The sequence below is a fragment of the Lissotriton vulgaris genome, chromosome 5, assembly GCF_964263255.1.
Source record: "Lissotriton vulgaris chromosome 5, aLisVul1.2, whole genome shotgun sequence".
NCBI classification, from domain to species: domain Eukaryota; kingdom Metazoa; phylum Chordata; class Amphibia; order Caudata; family Salamandridae; genus Lissotriton; species Lissotriton vulgaris.
The window spans coordinates 1,074,528,400-1,074,554,355 of NC_141693.1; positions in this window are offsets into that span (position 1 = coordinate 1,074,528,400).

A 25,956-nucleotide genomic window follows, 5' to 3' on the forward strand; every position below is an offset into this window, starting at 1 on the left:
CCTTAACCGCCCGCAAGGGAGCCGGATACAGGGTGCGGGTCTCTTCCCCTTCGACTTGCCAGCTCCCTTTGCCATGGTACTTGGGCAAAGAAAGGAAAAATAGGAAAGAATAGGGGAAAAAGGTAAATAAAAGAAAAGAGAGAGCTAAACAAAAAAGTAGTTATTAAAGTAACAAAAAGTTGAAAAAAACCCTAGGACTTACTGTCTCCCCCCTTAACCGCCCGCAAGGGAGCCGGATACAGGGTGCGGGTCTCTTCCCCTTTGACTTGCTGGATCCCTTTGCCATGGTCCAGGGTCAAAGAAAGGAAAAATAGGAAGGAATAGGGGAAAAAAGTAATTAAAAGAAAAGAGAGAGCTAAACAAAAAGTAGTTATTAAAGTAACAAAAAGTTGAAAAAAACACAAAATATAGATATAGAAAAATAGAGAGATAGATAATGAGTAAAACAGATTAAAAAAAAGTTCAAACAAACAAAGGATTACAAAGATTAAAGCTGGATAGAAAAAGCATGCCCAGAACCATAGCAATGAATGAAAAACAAGATGGCACGCCCATTGCAACCACGTGGGTAAGTTCGCATGATATTTCCCCCGCGAGCACGCAAAAACTGACGCGAACACACAATCGCGCCCCGCAAGTAGGAAATGCATGAGGGGAGCATGCAACTAGCGCCCGGAAACGGAAATACGCAACGCGAACGCTATGGCCGCGCCCATGTACGACCACATGAGGACCTTCGCAGTAAATCCAGCGAACACGCAAAAATAAAAAAATCCGCAATCTCGCAAAAGTTTGCGGATTTTGCGGACCGCGAGTACGCTTTCGCACAAATTTGCGTACCACGAATTCGCAAAATTCACCCATACTTAATAATTACTCGCTCTTCAATATCTCTTGCCACTTCGGAGGAGGCGTCAAAAAAACATAATCACAAGGGAAAAGTGAAACGTCTTCAGCAGCCAGTAAATGTAAATGAAGCGAAAAATGTGAGGAAAAAGGAAAATCAAAGACGACTCTTTCACCACGCATGTTCTGCTGTGTCCCCACTAAATGACTGCAATTTCTTGATCAATTTCAGCGTAGATTAATGAACTGGGATAACATGGCTTGAGCAGAGTATAAAGTGTGGAGCTCAAATGCACTTTGCCTCCTATTTCCCTCAACAACACCCCATTTTCTGCATGTGTAGATGAAGGTGTTGCTGCTAACAATTTCCCAGGCCTGAAGTGAGCACAAAATAATTAATTAGGTGCGATATAAGCTGTAAAACTGAGTGCATTAAATGGTATCTTAATCAACATGGTCGGTGTCAGGATTCATGGATGAGGAGCACATTACAAGTTAAGCAGCAGTCTTTGTCAGGGACTCATATACACAGGGGAAAGAATTAGAGGATTTGGAGGACTGGCAGTGGATGATGGAAAGGATGGATCAGACCGCTCACCAGTCTGGAAATGCTCACTTCCGGTTGGGTATTCACTTCCGGGTCCACAGATTCCTGCAAGTATTTAAGCCCTTCAGCCATACAGGTAGGTGCCTGGCAACAATTTTGCAAGTTGTATGGCTCTGCTCTTACCATTTCGTTCATCAGCTGGCTCTTCGTGTGTTCACTTTGTTCTATTACCTCCCTTTGGATTCCAGTAAGTCACTGAGTTCGAAATTCTGAGTTCTTTATTTATTTATATGTTTACCTGATATTCCTGCTGATTGCTTTGTTCAGCAATAATGTCTCTCCTCAACGTGCTGCTGCCTTCTTCCAGTTCAAGGATGACTGCTCATCAAAGCTACATCCGCCTTGCAGTCATGTCTTTTCATAATACACATATAACCCTCCTGTATCTGTCATTGCCATTCAGTTACCTCTTTCCTAATATGCATCCCAGATTCGGGATGACTTGTGTTTGAAGACCCTGTGAGTAAACTGAGTTATGCTAATAACCAATTCCTGTTTCTTGTTCCATTTCCCCATTTTCACGCTCGTCTCTGTGAAAAGCATAGCTGAGTTATAACCCATTTTCCGAGAGTGGGTGGGAAGACTGGAACTCTCATCAACTTCTTCTCCTTCCAGCCGAGCGTGAATATTTGACCTACAAGAATGATGTTTTAAGATCACAAGTCAATGTGACACATAGCAGGTAACCTTTTTAGGCTGAGGTGTTAACTATTTACATGTAACCTACCTTTGGTGCTTGTATGTATATCTTCCTCAGGTTGAAAACTCCCATCAGTAGGATTGTATGAATTAGAGCTTTGGTGTAGTTGTTTAGGGCTTGATTTATTCTAGAAACTTGGTGCTGCATTATCTATTATAAGCGATTATCGACAGGCTGCAGGGGGAGGTGGGGGTGATGGATCATTGTGCAGTCAGGTGTTTGATTAACACGGCAACACTGATGCCTCTGCATACGTCTGATTCAGTAGGCCAGTTTGTAGGAGCCTGAATAGAGTTTATCAAACACTATTTGTTCGCTCTCAGAGACTCAAGATTCTGTCTTTTGTAACATATAAAAACACGCATTGGCATACCCAATAGGTCTCGCCTTTTGGGCCTTATAATTAGCAAAGCAAATGGCTTTCACTTAATTAAAGGCGAGACTTTTGCATTTTCAGTGCTTGTTAAGGTATACATGGGGTTAGAGCATGATACCCTCTAGCTAGAATACTAGGTAGGTGATGGAGTCCTCGCAGAAGTAGCAATATTGGGGGTTTAAATATGTACACATGGAGAACCTGTAGTTTGAATAAAGTAGAGGTCCAAAGTTATAGTTACGTTGATAGGTGCTAAAGTAAACATATTTGGAGATACTACAGTATGGGTCACAGGAGAGGAAGGGGCAAAATAAAAACATAATTGACAGAGAGAGGGCGAGGACTGACTTAGATATACAAAGAGATGTCTAGAGACATGACAAAATGATGTTAGACGTGTTGACAGAGAAAAAGAAAGTGGAATTTCTGCCTGTAAATGAGACAGGTGATCTATGTGACCGTGATGTACAGTGCTCAGATTATTTTCAATATGATGGGCATTCTCCAAGATGGTTTTGGCTTCTTCAAATGGAATGCTAGTGCTTTTGAGAGCTTTGGGGACCCCGATCTGTTCATCGTTCTAAAATCGCACACAAACGTTTCCACATTAGCATTGGTAATTAAGGCCACCAGTATTACCCTGCTTGTCACCACAATGAACGTACCCTTGGGAAATGCCAACTTGTCATTTTGCTGTGCCCGCAGCAGTCTTTGAGAGGATGCGGCAGTCAGTGGTGGAGGGGCTCAGACTTTGCGAGTTTGTTTCATGTGCAGTGTGATCACTGCTGGCCTGGGAGAGCTGCCTCACCCAGATCAGGTTGGGCTCCAGCTGCAGATCTGAAGCAGCGTTTAGACTTTACCTGCCCAGTGCATGCAACTCGACTACACCCAAGAGCATAAATGTTGTACTTAGCACGCCCAAGAAATGCTATCTTCCTTCCGTACATGAAGACTTGTAATTCCTCGCAGAAAGTAAACATTCTTCAATGGAGGATGGAAATCTGTGACTCACTGTCAGTGTTTCTGTTTCCTATCAGACATGTCCAGAGGCGAATGGGTGCCTTCCAGACCTGCACCGTACAAGCAGACCCCACGCAGGGCCGCCGAGAGGTGCTTTCTCTTAGCCTCGCAAACATCTGAGGAGCTATGACCTGCTCTTGCTGTCGGCCAGCCTAACGCATATTGGCCTTTTTTGGTGTTTGGGCAATCCACGCTCTGTGTATCGATTAAGGGAAGAGCTACCTTTATCATGGTGAAGGCCCAGAAATAGGAAGTTGATATAGAGTTTACTAAAAGAGCTTTTTTTCATTAATGCATTTGTATTTGCTAAAGACAAGTGTGTATGTAAAGAGTTTAACAATTCAGTGCAACAAGTAAAAAATTTAATCTTAGGGTACTTGATGAGTAGGTTATTTTAGTTAAGTTCGAAGGGGGTGTTGGTGGGGTGCATGCGTTTCCATTGATGTAATTTCGGATTCAGCGAAATACAGTAGTGACATTACTAAAATAAGCGTGCGCACCTCACGCTGAAGGGAAAAAAAAAGACGAGGAGAGGAGGAGGCAGCAGGGGGAGGGGAGAGAGGAGGGGGCCTGTGCCTGTTTCCCTTGCGGGAGCGGGCAGGAGCCATATGTTTGTAATTAACACATGGTTTGAAATTGCCAAACATGCACACTTTGCCATTGAAGGCAATGCAATGCGTGCACGTTTTTGGCAGCTAAACTTAATCAATGGCTAAAGGTCATTTTCTGATGCAGCGCATGCGCGCTGAATATGCGAGACCTAAACATCCCCCTCAAGCATGTTGTGTACTTCATGGGGATTCTTACAGGATGGTTGTATTCCCTCTCTATTTCTTTATTTGGCAGGGATAGGTACTAAGATGGTGGAAATAATGCTATTGATATTGTACTTATTGGGACACCTGCATCAATGCTCTTTAACCCCTTCCATGCTCGTGACAAGGTCAGCTCGTCATGGGTGTTACCTGCGCTGTGCTTATGACGAGTTGACCTTGTCATGAACAATGGTAAATCCCACTTTGCAGCACAGGAGGGGAAAATCTCCTAGCAGCCAAGGTGTTAAAAACTCATTTTGGGGGTGTGGCCAAGATGGCGGAGCGGTAAGATGCATTCTTCCAATTTTAAGCCTCCTCTAGGCAGATCTAGGTGATTAAACAGTGTTCCGAGGGGGTCTAGCCACAAAATTTCCTTTTGGAGTCACCGGTGAAGCAAGGAGCACCCCCCCGGACATATAATCACAGTATAATCCCGCAGTCGTCCCAGTGCCTAAGATGAAACAAGAGATCTGGCTCAGGAGTGGGGCTGCACTCGGGTGGTCCCTGCTGATCGGCACAGCAGGCCGTGGGGTAGTAGAGAGATCTGGCGGTGATCCCGGGGATGTCGGAGCAGTGAGGGGACGCTCTGAGGTGGACCCCTCTCCTCTGGCACTCAAATGCGCCATGGGATCAGGGCAAGTGGCAAGAGTGACCGAGATCAGACCGCAGTGGAGAGGCCTGGAGGCCCGTACCTGACTGGAGCATGATCGCAGGTCCTCCTGGGGGTGCCCAACGAGGCCACCACCCCCCTATTCCCAGTGCTCACCGGTAGTGACCCATACAACACCGGGACAGGGGATGAACCCAGATTCAAGGGTGAGGCCTGCAGCAGAGGTTAGTGCTGGTGGGGACCCCTCTTCTTGCTCAAAGTGTTAACAGCTGTCCACCCTTCACCTGCAGGAGGTGGAGGACAGTGATGAGGACCAGGGGGCCCCTCAAGTGAACTCAGGCAAGCTAGAGCAGCAGTACGGCTGTCCTAGAGGGCTCTTGCAGAGTGTGGGCCCCGGGGCTGCGGAAACAGCCTGGTTAGACCAGGTGCAGTTTGTGGCTACCCGAGTGCACCCACGCTTGCCAGCTTGCAAGCGCTCAACTGCCCCACGCCCTCAGCAGTGAGCCTTTATAATGACTTGTGCGCAGCCAGTGAGTGACCGGGCAGCAGACGGGTCCCTGACAATGGTTTGGACCAGATCGTTTGGCTAAGAGCTGGGAGGACCCCCTCTCCAGAGCAGCAGAGAGGAAACTGTGGAACCACAGTGAGTAAGTTCCACCAAGCAGGATCAGCTTGCTGCTACCGGTACACCAAGACCTAGAGGGGACAAAGCCTGCATAATCTAGAGAGAAACTACACCGCAGCGAGCTGTGTTGGTGCTGTCAGGGGGGCTGTAGCTCCGGGATATACTTCTAAGATATAAGGGTGGAAGCGGACTGGCTTGGCGGCGAAGGAGCTTTGGCCCTAGCATGATTGCTCCAGTGGCTGAGCCCTGACCACGTCACCTAGAGCCAATCATAACTGCATATTAAGTCACCAGATTGAAACCCAAGTGAGGTGGTGGAAAGAGACTTCAGCCTTGTATATAGCGGTCCTCCTCCCCTAGCCTAGGCACACGAGAGCTAGAGATATACCGGTCACATCCATAGCTTCAGAGTGAACTCCATGAACTGCACCTAAAGCAGAGAAAGGGAGGAGAGACAGGACCACAGAAGGGTTCACCAGTCATGGCAATGGGCAGACCAAAGAAGGACAGATCAGTCAAATATATGCTCCTAAAAACAGCCATTCCAAAAACTCATCTATCTAGGGGGTCCAAACAGAGATGGAGGGGGGTGGAGAGGCAGAGGGACCAATCAGTCACTTCTTCTTGGAGTCCCTCTTCTCCTCCCTGAGGGAAGACCTTTCCACCATGAAACGAGAGCTATCAGCAGATTGGAGAGAATTACGGCCTGACATAGACTCCCTGGGAGAGAGGGTCAGCTCCCTAGAGGACCATGAGTTGAACACGGCGGAGGAGCTCAAGGGCCTGCAACAGGAAGTCATCCGCTTACAATAGCAAAACTTGGACCTCCAAGCGCACACAGACGACCTGGAAAACAGGTCCCTGTGCAACAACATTCGAATACGTGGCATTGCATCAGGATTGGAGGATACCAACATCGAAGCCATGGTGATGGACATGTTCTGCACGCTTCCCAGCAAGTTCTCAAGGGAGGGGTTCTCAATTAAGCTTGATCGTACGCACAGAGTATGCCCCAAAGGAATGCCTTGGCCCCTCCAGCAGATATTTTCACCTGCATCTATGACTACCTGTTGAAGAAACGGATTTCGCGTGCAGCCAGAGACACTCCCACGTTCAAATGTAAAGATCAGGAACCTACCTTTTACCAAAACCTGGCCGCCTCAACCCTATTAAAAAGAAAAGCGTTTCAACCCATAACCACCCACCTACGATCCATTGGAGTGGCATATTTGTGGGGTCACCCATTTAGACTGATTTTCTCTCATAATGGTAAACTTACCCACTATCCCACACTTTCCCTACTGTTGCACTTGCTCGAGTGGGAATAGTAATTTTTACCCCTATGCTATCCAACACTTTCCCTACTGTTGCACTTGCTGGAGTGAGAACAGTAATTTTTACCCCTACGCTATCCAACACTTTCCCTACTGTTGCACTTTTTGGAGTGGGAATAGTAATTTTTACTCCTTAGCTATCCAACGCGTTCCCTACTGATGCACTTATTGGAGTGGGAATAGTAATTTATTGCCCTATACTATCCAACACTTTCCCTACTGTTGCACTTTTTGGAGTGGGAATAGTAAATTATTCCCCTCCTCTATCCAACACTTTCCCTATTGTTGCACTTGCTTGAGTGAGAATAGTCATTTTTAGCCTCCGCAATCCAACACTTTCCGGACAGTTTTACTTGCTGGAGTGGGAATGGTAAATTATTCCCCTCCACTATCCAACACTTTCCCTACTATTGCACTCATTGGAGTGGGAATAGAAATTTGTACCCCTCCGCTATCCAACACTTTCCCTACTGTTGCACTTTCTGGAGTGGCAATAGAAATGTGTACCCCTCCGCTATCCAACATTTTCCATACTGTTGCACTCCCTAGAGTGGGAATAGTAAGTTATTCCCATACGCTATCCAGAACTTTCCCTACTGTGGCACTTATTGGAGTGGGAATAGTAAATTATTTCTCTCCACTATCCAACACTTTCCCTACTTTTACACTTGCTGGAGTTGGAATTGTAAATTATTTCCCTTCGTTATCCAGCACTTTCCCTACTGTTGCACTTGCTGGAGTGGGAATAGTATTTTTATCCCCTTCGCTATCCAACCCTTTCCCTACTGTTGCACTCATTGGAGTGGGAATAGTAAAGGATTCCCCTCCGCTATCCAACACTTTCTCTACTGTTGCACTCGCTGGAGTTGGAATAGTATTTTTACACCTCCGCAATCCAACCCCTTCTCTACTGTTGCACTTGCTGGAGTGGGAAAATTAATTTTTACCCCAACGCTATACAACACTTTCCCTACTGTTGCACTTGTTGGAGTGGGAATAGTAATTTTTACCCCTTCACTATCCAACATTTTCTCTACTGTTAAACTCCCTGGAGCGGGAATAGTAATCTATTCCCCTACGCTATCCAACACTTTCCCGACTGATGCACTTATTGGAGTGGGAATAGTAATTTTTTCCCATCAGCTATCCAACACTTTCCCTAATGTTGCACTTGTTGGAGTGGGAATAGTATATTATTCCTCTCTGCTATCCAACACTTGCCCTACTGTTGCACTCGCCGTAGTCGGAACAGTAGTTTATTCATCTCCGCTATCCAACACTTTCCCTACTGTTGAAGTTAATGTAATGTAAAATGTTGTTTTAAAAATTAACAAATATTTCGATAATTTAAGTTATAAAATATATATATATATTTAGTTTTGTATGTTACTGGTGTATGTATATACATATATGTATTTATTATTTTTAATATATTTGTAACATTCTATAATTTAAAAACACATATTTGTTAATTAATATTAAGTAAATATATATTACATTTTATATATGTATGTTTAGTTTATTTTTATGTTATATTTATTATTTATGATTGTTAATATTTTCTAATAATTTTAAATATTTTTTATTCAGTTATATGTATTATTTAATTTATTTTGTATTATTTTTTATACATTTAAAAAATGACATTTTTTACTTTGATATTTTTAACAACTATATATTTTTTGGATATTTTAGTACTTACCATTATGTAGATAGGATGTCGATACCACTGTGTGGGAGAAGTTTAAGTCCTACATCAGAGGTATAGCGATGGCTAAACATTCCGGAGTCCTCCGACATATTAAAAGTAGACTCTCCACACTCGAAAAGGAGATAGGAGCTCTGGATATTAGTCACAAAAATAGAGACGATCAGCAAGTGTTAGGCAAACTCAAAGCCAGGATCGCAGACTTTCAGGAGACAGCTGATAGAGAAGTGCTGCACATAGGGAAGTATGCCACAGCGTGCATCTATGGGGAAGGGGAGAGACCAGGGGCATCCCTAGCAGCACTTATGCAAGGCAGACAAGACCTTGGGGGCACTACAGCAGTGACAAATGAGCAAGGCGAGGTGATGGACGATGAGGGCAGTACAGCGAGGAGATTTCACCAATATTACTCAAATCTTTATACAACCAAAATCCCTCCGAAAGAAGAGGCGATGACAGACTATTTAGAACAGGCTAACTAACGAGCATAGAGAGCGCCTGATGGCCCTGTTAAGTGCAGACAAAAAAATACAGGCATTAGCAGGTATGCAAGTGGGTAAGGCCCCCGGGCCAGATGGCCTTATAGTTGCCTTCTACAAGGCTTTGCAAGACCTCCTTATGCCACACATGATTGCTCTATTTAAGGAAATGGCAAAAGCTTGAATCAGGCCCCCCACTATGCGTGAAGCAATGATTATAACTATACTAAAGCCAGGCAAAGACCCCAAGGAGTGTGCTTCATATAGGCCCCTGTCCCTTTTAAATGTGGATCCCAAATTGTATACCAAGATTCTGGCCAACAGACTATCTCATATACTACCTGGAGTAATAAGACAAGAAAAGTCTTGGTTTGTTCCGGGTCGAAGCATCACTACCAACCTTCGACCCCTTTAGGCTACAAGACAGCAGGTCATCCTGCAGTTGAAGGAGGCGGCAGTCTTTCTGGATGCCAAAAAGGCCTTTGATTCGGTGGAATGGGACATCATGCGGGCTATGCTTCACTGCATTGAGGTAGGGGTATATATTCCTAACTCTAATAGATGTTTTGTATAAAAGCCCAATACCAAAAGTACGCGTTTGGAACGTAGTATCAACGCAGCTACAAATAACGAGAGGCACATGGCAGGGATTCCCCGATATTGTATCATGATGGCCAAACCATTGGCAAGTGCTATCTGAGAATTTCATGGCCAAAGAGAAATTTGTTTACCGGAATACAACCTCATTTAATCTGCCTATGCCGTTGTTACACTAATATACATTTGAAATTCGGAGCCAAGAGGTGGTGCGATATGGAGCCCTATCTGTATTCTGCTTAAATCGGAGTAGATACATAGTATTCCCTCTTACCTCAGCAATGCAACCGGCCCCACTAGGATATCCCTTAAATTGGTCATTCGGTCAACGGATTCAGTGAGATACCTGGGCATACAGACTCCTATTGACCTGGCAGTAGTAGACAACTATAAGAAAACAATGCACGCTTTAAAAAAAGTAAAAGATCAATGAATAAAGCTCCCACTATCTTTAGCGGGGCACATAGCCATCATTAAAGTGGTTGCCTTACTGAAATTTTTACTCCTGTTTTGGAACATCCTGATTCTGCTGACTAAAGCTTTTTTCACAACATTACGCTCTAACTTAATTAAGCTAGCATGGGCCGGGAAATAGCCACGGGCAAAATGGGAGATTCCATGTTCCATGTTGCCATGATATGGGGTGCTGGGAGCTCCGGATCTTGAAGCATATTATAGGGCTGGACAGGACTCCTTTGCCCACTACTGGGTACACAGACCCCCTGAGTTACCACAGCGCTACATAGAGGGAACTGCTGCTGCACCTAAAGCACTGCCACAAAGGCTGTTCTCCCCTCCAAAGTGATGATATGGGTGCCTTGACACTCTAAATTCAACAGTGGTTGCCTGGTGGTGTTTACTAGAAAGGCAGGCGGGATCTCTTCTGTACTCACCTTTGACACCAATAGACTGGTGCTCGTGGTTTAAATTAGGGCAGGAACATGAGACAGCAGCGGCCTTAAAAATACTGAAAGCCACAAAAATGGGGCACCTATTTGAGGATGGTATAGTGAAAAGTTGGGAGAAGATAGCGATCGATTTGAAGGCCCCGACGACTATGACTAGCTTTCACTTGCTATGGCTCTGACAGGCATTGCGGGCAACCTTTTGTGAAAATATGCTAGAAACCCTGGGCATGCCCGCTCTGACTGCCCTTTTAAAAGACAGTGAGCCCTTTAAGATTGTCACTAAAGTATATGCCTCAGCACAGGAAGCCTGCAGACCGCTGATGAACGAAGCTAGACAAGAATGGCAACGAGAGCTAGGCAGAAACATCGATGACCAGAATTGGAAATACTATGGGGAAATGATTAACGGTGTTAAAAAATTGCTGAAATAGGCTAATACAGTTTAGGTATCTCAATAGGATTTATCACACCCCAGAGAGACTACACAGATATGGACTCCTTGACACGGCGGAGTTCCACGGGTGCGCAGCTCCAACAGCTAATTTGACACATTTTGTCTTGCAGTGTCCTGTGATCTCTGCCTTTTAGGAGGCTATCTTCTGAGAATTAGAGCTGATTACAGGGATAACACTAGATATAGATCCATTATAGCCCTACTTGAAAACAAGAGGAGGTAGGGAAACCGCACCACTAATTGATAACAGTGGGGTTACTATTAGCTAAGCATTGCGTAGCAATGAGATGGGCCAAAGGCCCAGTGCCCATAATTGAGCTACAGCACAGGGACATGACGTACTGTAACACCCAGTTGGAGGTATATAATGATTTGATTCCACTACACAGCTGACCTAAAAACATATGGGAAAGCTAAGAGACACACCTAATGAGAAATGAAACACCAGAACCTACAGAGCGAACGCTCGGAAGACACAGCACAGAGAGACTGTGCCAAAAACAATTACCCACTGAACACGTGAATTATAGCAGATTTAAGTGTGGAAGCTTGGGAGATATCAAGAAGAGTACTCTATATGCTTGAGTCCAATGATATGTATATGGAATAATGGGGCATATTACCAAGAATAAGCGATAATTATCGCTAAGCTTGTTTAGCGGCTATAATTTTATCACCGTGCTTTGCCTATTTTTATAGCTTAGAAACCTTGCTATTATCAAGGTTTTTTTCCTAAGCGATAAAAATCGGCCGAAATGCATGAATATCGTTGAAAAGTCAGCAATATTCATGCATTACCGAGCTAATGCTCTTAGCCATGTTATCCACCTACCATTGGATAACATGGCTAAGAACTGCCCTGGGCAGGCGTTAGCTTTTGGAGATATTCGCGCTTAGCACAAATATTTCCAAAAGTAGGTAATAGGAGATAGCGATGTTAGCGACTGTTTCCAGTCGCTAACATCTTGGCACGCCCTCTTTGCATGTCATTAGTGATAATTATCGCTGACATGCTTAGTGGGCCCCAACATGATCGCTATCTCCTACTAGCTGTCGCTAACTGGTGTTAGCGACAGCTAGGTAATAGGGCGATATAATTATCGCCGCTTTAGCGGGAAAAATTCCTGCTAAAGCGGCGATAAGGCCCTTGGTGATATGCCCCAATATACTGTATCAATGAAGTACGATCTCTATGTCACATTGTAAGAATGCAAATAATACAATGTAATCAATAATACTGAATGTAAGGTATGTGCTATAACCTGTCTGCTATCCTAATTGTTTATTTTTGCACAAAAGAAAATCAGGTGATGACGGTTCCTGCCCTATTTCCTCCTCCGCAGGGCTTTTAGCCAAGTTATAGCAGTAAAATGCCATGCTGCCAAATATGATGCTCTCTGTGATTTTACATCTTGACCTTCTTCTGATATGAAGGTCATTAAACCTGAGACTCTGTTCTTGTGCCATTTCTCACTCACTTAAACTCCAGTGTGAAGAATGACAAGAGTGAAAATATTTGTGTTATTTCAGTTTGTCCCCCAGATCTATCTTACTATTAACAGTGCTTTTCCTTTCCAGTGCTCTACTACACTACATCTCCTAAACTGGGCACTAAAGTCCCAAGGGAATAAATACAGTACCTAAATGTTGTTCTTCTACAACTCATTTGTGAGGACCAGCATTTCCATTTTCTTATCTGGCTTTAACAGGAAAAGATAGTAAAGCACAACTGGAGGAAATGAGGAAGTTGAAGAGAAGTAGAAAGATGGAAAGCAGCGAAAAACAGAGAAAGAAGGGATGAAAAAAAGATGCAGGAGTTAAATAAAGGGCAAGGGAGCAGGAAGCTAGTTGACGCACTCACAAGATGGCCACACATGTTTGAGGCTCTGTCGGCCGGGAACTTTTATCTGGCAATATCCTGCCCAATAACGGACGATAACTTAATAGAAAGTCAGTCGCTAAAAGGCCTGGAGGCCCTGCGCCCGCTGCTGCAGTCGGAGGGGATTGTGTGAGGTGGGTACACCGGTAATCTCCTGCGTGCAATCTCGGCAGCCCTTCCAACGTGCAGTGGATCGACCCACCCTGGGGTGGACGTGGCATCTGCATCTGACAAGGCCTTACATGGGAGGTGGGGGCACAGCCAGTGGATGTGTGGGGGCTGTGAACAGACTCCAGTCTGCTAATACGCCATATCAACCCAGATGGGGGAGCAGACGATAGCGGCCACAGCAGCAGATGCACTAGGTGGAGAACTCCTCCCCCTTCCCCACCGGCACTGAGGATGCAGGTGAGGCGCAATTGTCATGGGACTCTGCACAGCTGCTCCGCCTGACTACATTGCTTGTGAGAGGACATCACTTAAGAGAAGACTGCGACTGGTGCTGTTGGGGGATTGACATGATTGAGGGGCATTGCACTGCGGCCTTGGGAGACAGCCATAATAACTCAGACCTGTTCCCATCTCCCACCGCACCTCAGCGCATTGGCACAGCGAGGCACACACTGCAGAGGTGGACAGACTGCGATATAGAAACGTTTGTGGATACCACCAAAACCAGCACAAAAAAAGAGTGTCTGGTTCATAATTCGCACCACACATTTACAATGTGCTCTGTCGCAGAGGCTACTGAAAGTATGATGGCAAATGTATGGGGTATCCCATGCAGCACAGCTGGGTAACCCTACAACTAGGGAATGCCACTACACCTCTAAAGCGGCGCACACTGCTGGTAGTTCCCTGGTGCAACAAAGGTTTACCAGGATTATTTAGCCACCATATTGACCGAACCTGCTACTCTCAATCCTCTGGCACCGGGAAAATCAACACCTTCACAGGATAACACCCTGTGGTCCGTCAACAACAAGTAAAAGTGGACTTCGCACAGTAAATTCACATTTACAGGGATCATTTGTTAATTACAACAGGGAGAACAGATGGGAAATAAGCAAAGCTAACATTTGAACCCAAGAAGCTGACGCACGCACAACAAGAAGAACTCGAACACGATGGATGGACCAACCCCAAGAGGATGCACAGAGCCAGGATGATGAGGTTAAAAAATTCCTACTTGCCATGAAGCATAGTCTCACTTCCACAGAATCGAAGAAGGACTCCAGGACAACATGTATGGACTACATAGTGTACAAGCTTGAAAAATATGATGCAAGCATTACAGAAGCGGAGCGCCATATTTCAGATATGGAAGACACCTCTGCAGGCATGCAGACACAGGTTACACAGATGGACAAATTATTGAGAGTGATAGCGGCCAAAAATGAAGATTTGGAAGCATGCTCTAGGCACAATAATATACAAATACTTGGGATTCTGGAAAGCAGGAACACTGGTTGCATGGAGGAATACATGGAGCGCTTGCTACGTACAGTCTTTGGTGCAGACTCCTTCTCTCCCCACATAGTGGTGGACAGGGCACATAGATCGCATGCTGTCAGCCGACCCCGGGCGCTTAGCCCTGTCCAATAATTGCGAGGCTTTTGAATTATCGTGATTGCTATGCTGCGATGAGATTAGCTAGAGAGAAGCGACAACTCCAATTTGAAGGAAATTAATTCACAGGGTTCCCAGATTTCACGACAGCTGTGCGGGAAGCCAGGGAGAAATTCATCCTGGCTAAGAAAAAGAAGCTGCAACAAGCGCAAATAGATAATGCTCTTTTGTACCCAGCACGCCTCAGAGTCATGCTTCAGGGTAAGCAGCACTTCTTTGTAAATGTACAACAAGTGGATAAGTTCCTGAAGCACTTCCTGTGTAAAGATTTGCATACAAAATCTGCTTACACTTCTTCACAAACAGCATCCCCGAAATTGCAGTGAGTGTAACCAGTGAGCGACAAGTGGGAAACATGACAATGCTACTTCTTGAACTACACTGCTTAATGCCCACTGGACAGCACAGCACAGTGAATAGTTACGACTCACATGCATCCGAGAAGCTGATCAGAGCCAGCAGCGTCATTTACCGACAACAAGACTGCTAAAGGATACTATAAGCAGATATGTGGTGTTTTGGGACTCATAAACAAACTGAATTTGGGAACCTCTCCCCCCAATAGCCACCCTGCCATGCAGGATTGACTGTGTCGCCCTCTTGTATACCTCGAAGCGATTGGAATGCTGTTGTGGGAGGGGTTGCGAATGGGACTGGTTTTGCGAGTTGGTACAATGCAGTTAATAAATTGCACTTTGTCATCACTACATACATCCACAAATACATTCATGATTACATTTCGCTCCTTCACTCAGGCTTTTCTCTCAACGCTAAAATGACACACTTTAAAACTGTGCAGGAAATAAATCTGCTCACCTGGAAGATCCGAGGGCCAGGGGATCCATGCAAATGCAGACAGATATGTGGAGAAGTGTGGCTCACTGGTTAGAAGCGGCAGACCCTGAAGCAGAGATCAGGCCCTGGACCAGGGTTCAATTCCCGACACGGCAGGGTCTTGGGCTCAATGTCCGCGGACTCGATAATTCTCGCCTCAGCTCCTACTCTAACCATGGGTCCCACGCTGCAACTCTGGGCAATAGCTTGCTTAATCGCCACAGCAGCCCCAACAACACTGGGATACTTGGCTTCACCTTGGGGGTGCCCAGGAGGGGCATCTCACAGGGAGAGCCAGGAAGGGTTCCACAGCGTTATACAGCACCGGGACGCCCCGTTGCTGGGGCAGCTGTGTGCTTTACAAGTATACTACATTTACATTTACATATTGACGTATCTATAGCACCATCATGTCAAAATTGCTCTGCTGCAGGAAACCCACCTTGATCGCTGGGGTGCCCTGTCTTTCACTGCCAAATAACATAGCCCATACTCTACATATTCTAGAGGGACAGCAATTCTGATTAGGAAACACAACTAGGCAGGTATTCTATTATGTGGGGGAGACTGGGCTCTGAGTCGGTCTCAATGGTGAGTTGTTATGGTCCAAATGCAGACTACACCACTTTTCTCTATACTATGCAGAAGGTTAGGTTTGGGGAGGCAATTTTAACACAATGCTGGATCCATTAAAGGATAGATCCAACCCACTCTTGCACCACTGCTCAAGAGCACATATGTTACTGCATGGCTAAATTACTGAAAATGGCTTCATAGACGTGTGGAGACACTTACGCCTTGCAACGAAGGAAGGTACGCATCACTCTACATTCCATTCATTCTGGACAAGGCTGGATTATTAGGTGGTCTCTCAGTGTGTGGGATCTTCAATCACCATAATAAAGCATCTGGTGAGAAAATATTTGGACCACTCACCGGTTCTTCTGATGCTTTCCCCACCAGGGTTCAATATACCTCATAGGTTCTGGAGGCTTATGCCATTGACACTTTTAGAATCAGCGTTCCGCACAGAATTAGGTGAAGAGATTACTGATTTTTCCCTGCATAATGTTGTATATGAATTTAGGACCCTAGTGTAATTTTCCTGATTCATGCCCTTATAGAGGTATAAATCACCCTATCCTTATATAGGCATAGAAATCATAACCATATTTAGACTTAGCCTATGCAGTCCAAATATGGCATGGGTACTTCCATTAATTCCGAAAATCCACAACAATTTCTTGGAAAAACCCGCCTTCAGCAGTCAGGGACTTCCCCTTGCTTGAATATTGATTTGTCCAAGAAATCATGGAGTTTTCAAAGAACTGAGTCTTTGATAACATTATTATGTCCAATCGTACGTCAAAGTCGGTACCTTCAAGGTATAAATATGCACACACTTGCCCAGGCAAACACACAGTGGTTTGGAGCAGTTCGCCTATCTACTTGCCCGACGCATCTCACCGCAGCAAGTGCCGAAGGAAGCCGACCCTCCAGCAGACGCACTGAGAGAGACGCTGTCTTTTCTCTTGCTGGGAAATCCAGCTCCAGTGTTTTCCAAGCAAACCTTGCGGGTTGTTGGGAAATCGAGTCCTGAGAGAGAGATACCAGACCTCCTTCATTCTAAAACCAAGGTACCGAGCTGATTAGACCCTTAGAGAAATCTTGGATAGGTTCTTGGCAAAAGAATACTGAAACTAAGCTACACCTCACTTACTTCTTCCCTTGTACTAGACTTAGGTTAGGTACACCGGAATAGGCGTATTTTAGAAGCACCAGTTGAGAACTTTTAGCCTTTATTTATTAATGAATGTATTCTATGTTATTTTATATGGCTTAAAAACCATATCATGCTTTTACAGTATTATTTTATAATACTCTTCGTACTGTACGCATTGTACTTTACAACCAGTATTACGATTGTAGCAGTTCATTTCCTTTGCATGAGATAGAAGATTGTTCAATAAATACTTTTATTGAAAACGCCCGTCTCTCTATTTCTCTGCACCTCTGGTGAAACGAAGCATGCAGGATTGACTGAGTGAAATAACTATCTATTGTTTCCAGGACGTTTTTATCTCGGGAAACAAAGTTGTCATGTTTTAAGCGGTTTAAGCCGGTAACTCCTTCATGCAGCTGCAAGCGCTCTGAGACCTTCGGGTAATTTATGCGCTATATAAACTCAATTACAATTACAATTACAATTTGTCAGAAACTAATCCATTCTTGTTTATTCGGGAAAGTTTCTAGTGACCTCCGAGCTAGCTGGCACTCACAATTAAGTCTAATATATTTGATAGAGACCTAGTCGACCTCAGTCCTACGTCTAATCTATTGGGAATATAGGAACTACCCTACATGGCGCCCAACGTTTGGTAAAACGATAATTTAACGCTAGATACCAGAGTAACTCAGTCGTGCTTTTCACACAGACCCCTTTTTCCCATAAAATACTCCAATAGGCATCTGGAGTGGGTAAAAGGATAATATCCGCCATAACTGAGTAGGACGAAAATCCTATGTATTATTTTTTTGGTTTGTTCAACGTTGAAGGATACAGTGTTCCAAAAATATTGTGCACCTTATCTTTGTTTCCTTGAAACTTACTCTGCAAAACATTCGATCAACAAAATGACGGAGAGTGACAATGAAAGGGAGAGAGCTGCAGCAGCAGCTCAGGCAGTTTTAGACAACACAGCTCTCCAACAGGATGACCTGGATGCTACACTCATCCTTGTAAACTTAAGGAAAACTATAGCTATAAAACGTATAGAAAATGGCCTATCACCCAGAGGTGGTAGATTAATTTTTGATATAAAGGCACATGAATATCGGCAGACAGAGGCATTCTATTTATGGATTATCTTTCCGCAAGCAAATCCAACAACACATGTGTTCCACTTCTATAAGATAGAGGAAGTTCGAGGGCATACGTTCCTTTCGAGGACATTGACATTCCACTAACTTACCAAGAGCATCAGCTCTGGTTTAAAGGCACCCTACAACATCAAAATCACATTACCAAGCTCGGTCCACTGGGTAGACCAGGAGCAACATGGCCGGTACTAGCCAGCTATACACCACATCCTGACAATGAGCAAATTACAGGTCCAGAACTGTTAGCTCAACTAAAACAGTGAATTAAAATACATAGATAGTTGGTTCAATATGTCATGTGGACTTTAACAGTCCAACCTGCGATAAGGATTCCACTGCACACCCCTCATCAGGAGAACACAAACAAAATTACACCACCGACAATACAATCAGTCGTTGGTAAATTACCCGCAAAACAGGAACGAATTCCATTCTGGTTAGCTCAAAAAATTATTCAAATAGAGGCAGTATTTCCCGATAGTACACCTCATGAGAAACACAGGATTCTAAAAATCTGTTTACCAATGGGGATCGCACCACACGTGGAGGACAGTGACACTTGGGGTATAATCTTTGCTTCAATCTACACAAAAACACATGGTGTTCCGTCTATGGCGGTAATACCAGACGTCCTAAGACAGATTCCAAATGAATGCGGACCAGAACCTGCCTTAAATGTTGGTATGAAGTTACAAAAAGATTTCAAACATCTCTGCTATGCTATTAGCCAACATAAAAGGTGAAGCAGCATCCATGGCAATCTGCCAAAAACTAAAAGAAACTGATATAACAGAGCAACCACATGAACTTGCAAGAATTATTGAAAAATCCTATAAAGAATTAGGTAGAGATAGTTTGGGTGGGAAACCAGTAAAACCCCAACTAACTAAAAATCCTGAAAAAGTTTTTATTAAAAATGATCTCATTACTCCTAAAAAGAAGTGGGAAAACACTAAACAAACACTTCCTAAAGAGAAGCGTTCTGAGTCCACAGGAAGGTCTCCTCAACAGGAGCCCTCTGAAAAGAGGTATATCCTCAGGAATAGGGATAATTTGAGAAAACCTGATAGATAGCAAGATACTGATACGTGTTTCTCTCATACCTTTCAGACTTCCTCGCAGAAATCCGAAAGAAGAGGATGGTCAGAACAAAAGGAAGAACGCTTGAAGTCCAAAGACAAACAGCAGGTTCCAAAAAATAAAAAAACTCAATTCACCAAAAAGAAGGTAGCAAGTGTAAAGATCATACATGCCGAGGATCTTGAGGACACAACTCAAGAACGGGGAGTGGGCCCAGACAATTCTAGACAGTGCAGCAGAAGTGACCATAGCTCACAAGATCCCGAAGGATCATCTGGAGACAGTGGACTTGAATCAATGCATTCAAGTTGAAACTGCCCACACCAGGGTTAGTGTACCCCATAAGTTATATGAAGTAACACTCCGGATGGAGGGGGACATAACTAGAAAAATAAAAGCACTATTTGGGGAGAAGCTATCAAAGGGTTATGACATTCTTTTAGCTGAACAAGACTGGCCACCTGAATTTGTCAGGGAGTGCCCACATGGCGAAGAGATAATTATGCCAGCCTTCTCAAATCACATTCCAATTCATAAAAAATACACTTATGCCAGAAAATGGGATGTAGCCCAGGCTCCTGCATTATACAAAAATCAGGTAGGATGGGATGAGGATTGCGTCATTGCGCATGCGCTAAGGAACAGAGTCTCTCTTTGCGTTTTCCGCCCGCGGCGTTTTGGAAACGCCCAGTATGCCTTATTGTTTAATTATCGGCAGCTACAAAAGGGTGCTAGGCGGCTTCACAAAATACCTCCACTTCCGCTCGGTCTACAATCGGGGGCACCGACGGGCAGGTGAGTCTCCTGTTGGTCGTTCTCCTAATTAGTTAGCCCCTCTGTGGGGCTCAGTCGAGCCAACTCGTGCCTAAGAGAAAAGTTTTGAGTGAGTTTGGATGGCCCCTTCATTCGATTAGAATTTGTTGTTGAGTTGGGACTCTGTTGTTCTATGCTCCTTAACTATGGGTGGCCTTGGGATCCATTCTGAGGGCCCCTTTTTAGGAACTCCTTCCTGCAGTTTTATATTGTGACTCTATGTAGGTTTTTTAGGAGTCCAAACAGTAGCTATTCAAAGGCACACATAAGTGTTTTCACCGTGTCCCAGGACACGATAAATACTGCACAAGCTATTAAGAGGCATACATAGGTGGTTCCATTATATCCTATGACATGAAAAATACCGCAGGATGTGTATGTTTCATGTGTCTCACGGGAGTAGGAATGTGGTTAAGTTCATGGTTTGACAGTTGGGGGTCTATCACACGTCTGTTGGGTTGTTGTGTAGAGCAATTGGCTTGGGCACCATAGAGCAGTGTTCTTACTGTGTCCTTTTTCTACACTATAGAGCGGGGCCTGATACTCCCGAGCGGTCGCCGGGTAAGGTGAGGTCTTCACCCACACAAAGCTGGGTGAGTATCACCGGGAGGAAATGCCTCCGGTTGATAAAGCTACTATGCTTCTTGTATAATGCTGAATGTAAATTATTCATGCAGGTGTGTTTGTCTGTACGGTCTATGTGCGCTGGGCGGATGGATGTGTGTTTCCCTCTGTCATTGTAAAACATTCTTGTTTTTTAGGAAGAAGACATGCTTCTCTCCTTCCAGTGGGCATTCAACTGTGAAGGTTCCTGGTAGATATGTAACTTTTCCTTAGTACATTTATTCATCTATATTTTTTCACCTTACACATTACTTACATTTGCAGTAGCTATTCTAAACTTTTGGTCCTGAAAAAAGCCAGGGAAACGCCCCATTGGCTGAAAAATGTCGACCGTCCTGCACAGCGCCATAGGTTAGTCTTACTACTCGGCGTGTTTTTAACCCTTGACACATGGATTTTTTGTTTAAATGGTTCTCATAGTCTGTGTAGTCAATATTATCTTTCACTGTCACTCGAGCACTGCACTTTATTAACACCACTTTATGATGGTAACCATGGAAATCATGGCTAGTTTACTGACATCCATTCTCACATTGGCACTATATGGTCATACGTGAAATGGAGTGATCAGCAATATCCCACATGACGCTAACTCCACCGTAAGAGTGGTCTGATGGGATTTTTTCTGGCCTTTTGGTGTCAATGGTATGCGTCCACATATGCATCCAACTGGTTCACTTTCGCCAGTACAGCTACACACCAATTTTTTGACCTGGTCTGCTTTTTGTGAGTCTTGTATATGAGGATTCTCCTCACCATAAAATCCAGTTCAAAACTCAACCAACAATGCAAAGGTAATATCCTGTTAAACAGAAGCTAAAAAAGAGGTCAGGGGGATTTTAAATCAACTTGAATCAACTTGATTGAAACATGCACCTCATCTATGAACAATGCTTTGTTTCCTGTCTCCAAGCCAGACAATACATATCGTCTAGTTTTGCACTACAGACACTAAGGGGGTCATTAGGATGACAGGCAGACTTAGTCCGCCCACCATCCTATCGGGACTAGGGACCACCCGCCATAAGGGCGAGGGTCCCTTGGGTGGAATTAGGATGCGGCCACCACAGTGGCAGCCACATCCTGCATTTATAACATTGTGGCGGGCGGTGCTCTCTGCACCGCCCGCCACAATGCCATAAATGCATGTATTCATTTGCACACACAATGCGGCAGGCACTGCGTGGTGCCTACCGCATTGTATATGCAAATGCAGGGGGGTACCACAGGTACCTCCCCGTGTGCACCCCCACCCCTCCTTCACTTTGGGGGCCTGCAGGGGGCCCCCCAAGTGAAGACCGCATGCCTTTCCGTGGCGGCATCGGATGCCGTCCGCAGAGTTCCTCCCCGCCATACTAATATGGCGGGGGAAAACGAGCGTGGATGTCGGGCGGATTGCCCCTGCCAGGCTGGTGGTGGCTACCGCCAGCCTGGTGGGGGCAGTCCGCCCGACATCATACTTATACTTAAACTCTTGTTGCAAAACTTTTGCAGTACAAAATGCACATAGTGCAGCACTGATGAATAATATTGTGCGGAAAAAATAAAAAAGCACATTAGATATTTCTAACGGTTTCTTCTGTCAAAACATTGCACCAGAAAGCAGGAACTTGACCGCTTTCTCAATTATGGCGACAATTTTGCCATCTCCCCCAGGAATTCAAGAATAGTCTAGGGTTATTTTCATCCAGAGTAATAGAGTTACTACAAACGTACGATGATGAGGCATTATCTTATGTCAATGACATCTATCTTACAGACGATGATTTGGACGTGCACGTGAAAAGAGTGAACACCATAATACTTGGGTTCGCTTCTGAAGGGTACAAATTAAATTTTAAGAGATCACGAATTGCCCACCTCAACGTCCTATTTTTAGGATACAAACTTTCAAGTGAAGGCAAAAACCTAGCAGCAAACTTTCTAGAGAAATGTGCGCTGCTCCAACCTCCAAAAACGTTGAAAAACTTACAGTCATTTCTAGGTTTCCTGAATTTTGAAAGAATTTATGTTCTAAATTACGCAGAAAGGGTTAAACCTCTCTACGAACTAATAAAACCTGATTTCGAACCAACTAATTGGACTCAAAAACACACAGAAATTTTGTGTTCAGTGCAAACAGACATGTTAGCAAAAACACAGTTACAGACACACGACAACGTGCGCAACCTTGTGATTCGAATCATCTCAGGGAGATGCGGATTCACATACCTAACCTTTAATGAAGGTGAAAAGGTACCAATAGCTTACAAATCACACTTGTACACACAAGCTGAAATGAAATTCACTTTTACAGAAAAGATTCTGACAGCGGTTCAAAGTGCAGTAGCAAAAGAAAGAGCTCTCGCGCAGGGTAAACTCATAATAATCGTTACACCTGTACCTGCCTTTGAAGCAGTGACAAAAGCAAGCATTCCCAATGCTAAGGCTTTACATCCGAGATGCATACAATGGGTTGATTCTCTTGCTGCGACAGACCTTGAATAAGTTTTTGACCCCTACTTGAAAACACAAGAATTTCTACAATACGAACACGAATGTCCTCTGCCAACCAAGATTCTGCCTCTAGAACATTACGGATGTATAATTTATACAGACGGATCAGCACAGTCCGTAATTGGGGGTACACAAGCCTATAGTGCTGCGTGCAAGATTGTTAAAGGTCGCTGGCGCGAAGGTAAATTTCGACCTATGGTCAAAAAAACTCAATCACTCGGAGACTGTACAGCTCAGTGAGCTGAACTACAGGCTTTCAAGATGGCGCTTGAAAATACTGACCACGAATTCCCCAAACTCATTGTGTGCTATTCGTAGTACTGCGTCCAGTCTTACAATGAATATCTGCAGAACTGGGTTCAAAACGGTTTCAAAGATGCAAAAGGTGGCAAAATTAAGCATAAAATGCTTTGGGAACAAAGAGTTCTATACAGAAAGAACTACAAAAGACTCACGTGATCCATACACTGAGTCATCAGCATGATGGCGTTCATGTTGCAGGGAATTAATTGGCTGATGAAGCCGCGAAGGCAGCTGTACAAATGGCTTCCGTAGCTGCAATCACTCGTTCAAAAACAAAAATAGACGGTGAAACAATGTTAGCTGTCAATGCCACAAGCAAAGAGAGCGGAGCTGCGTTACCTCTAAACTATCCACTCGAGTATACATACATAATTGATGCCAACTCTGTTCCTTTTGCTCGAAACGGAGAGGTGCTTTGATACAAGAAGCACATATGGGAGAGGGTCTGACACATCAAGGGATCTCAAAGTCTCTAATAGAACTGAAAGAGATGTATTGGTGGCCAGGGATGAATGCCCATATTTACGAATTCGGAATTAACTGTGATACCTGTTACAGAGATCATAGCTTTGAAAGCCACCAGATACCTGACTACAATGTAGCCAGCCCAGTACAGACACCACTGTTAGACAGCATTAGACTTTCTACAGTCAGTCGTTGCAATGGATGAATGCGGTCCCACAACTATTAGGACAAGATTTATTTTGATGTGGCCTCAGCGCTCGGCTGACGCCCGAACTGTCATAAAAGATTTGCGAGTCTTTATCAGCACATACGCAATCGGCACGCTACATTCTGACCAGGGTCCTGAGTTTAGCTCTTGAGCTTACAAAGAGGCCATGGTAGCTTGGGGGTTGCATTGTGGTACTCAAGTCCATTCCATCCTGAGGGAAATGCGGTAGTGGAAAGAAAAAAACATGACATAAAGCAATCTATAACAGCTAGGGTATTAGGCTCGGGTGATGGGTGGGTCAAATATCTAATAAGTGTCCAACGTAGTCTTAATAATCTGCCAAGCAATTCTCTGGGTGGAATCACTCCATATGAATGACTTTTTGGTAATAGAATGCTCATCCAGGATCTTGATCGTCACACTTCAGTGGTGGAACAAAAACCCTTTGATATCAAAGACCGTTTGGCTGTTTTTCAGGACTTAAATGAAACAAGAAAAAGTCTAAGCAACACAACACAAAAGCCATTGACCCCTGAAGAAACACCACCTGTCCCAGCAAGACCTGTCTGGATTCCAAAGATTGAGGATCTAGTCCGGGAAAAGATCGCGGTGAAGAAGGAATTTGGGCCTTCTTACAGAAAAGCAGTACCTGTCCTAGCATTCCACGGAACAAGATCAGTGTTACTACTGCCACTTGCTGGAAAAAGGGAGTACAAAGTTGTGTCCATCAACCTCGTCAAACCACATCATGTGGCCGATAATAAGTAGTAGGCCCAGTGGACTCCCAAGATGTAGCAGACGACCGAATCTTGCTACAATCCAAGAGGTTCAGACTGAAAGACTTATCACCTTTGATAAACCTGCAGTGAGAAAAAAAGGACTATGCAACCAAGCCATGGAACTGGTACCTCTTGAGACCCAAATAACAGTTCGTCAAGACACTCCTGTCTACAATGATATGGCCTCTGACTATACAAATATGACAAAGGAGTAAGCAGCTCCAGCGATTCCAAATAATCCTGATGCAATGCACTTCCAACAATTGACAGAACTGCCTCTGGCTATTTCATCAACTTTGATGAGGATCCCAGTGAAACTCAAAGTATGCCAGCAAATACAATTTTCAAATAAAAGATAACAGAACTTTCATCAACTTGAAAATACATATCTGGTTTCACCGTGGGTTGAATTTTGGATTGTGTTAGGTGTACCTTTTCTCCTACTTTGGCTCATTCTTGTTTTAAGTTTGGGAAGGATGATAGATGGAAAATACAGTACAATGGACACATCAAGTAAGAATATCAACTTGCTCCTGAAACCTCACCAATCATATCATCATGAACGAAGAGACCTGTCATTGGTAAACATCACAGCCTTTCCTATACCTGGTGGTATAGCATGGGACACAACTGATTATGACATTTATGGCCCGGTGGAAATATTGAAGATTCCACACCAGTTTAAGGTTTCTTTGAGTGACTTTGTCTCACCCAGCACATTTTCTGATGATTGGGACTTTGAAACTGTTAATAATATGATGACAGATTTAGAAATGTCAGTTAAATTCACAAAATATGAATACTTAGAAGGTTCATCAGATTATGAACAAATGTATTGTTTTAATCATTATGGTCACCATTACTTGCACCAATCTGCAAACCCTAGA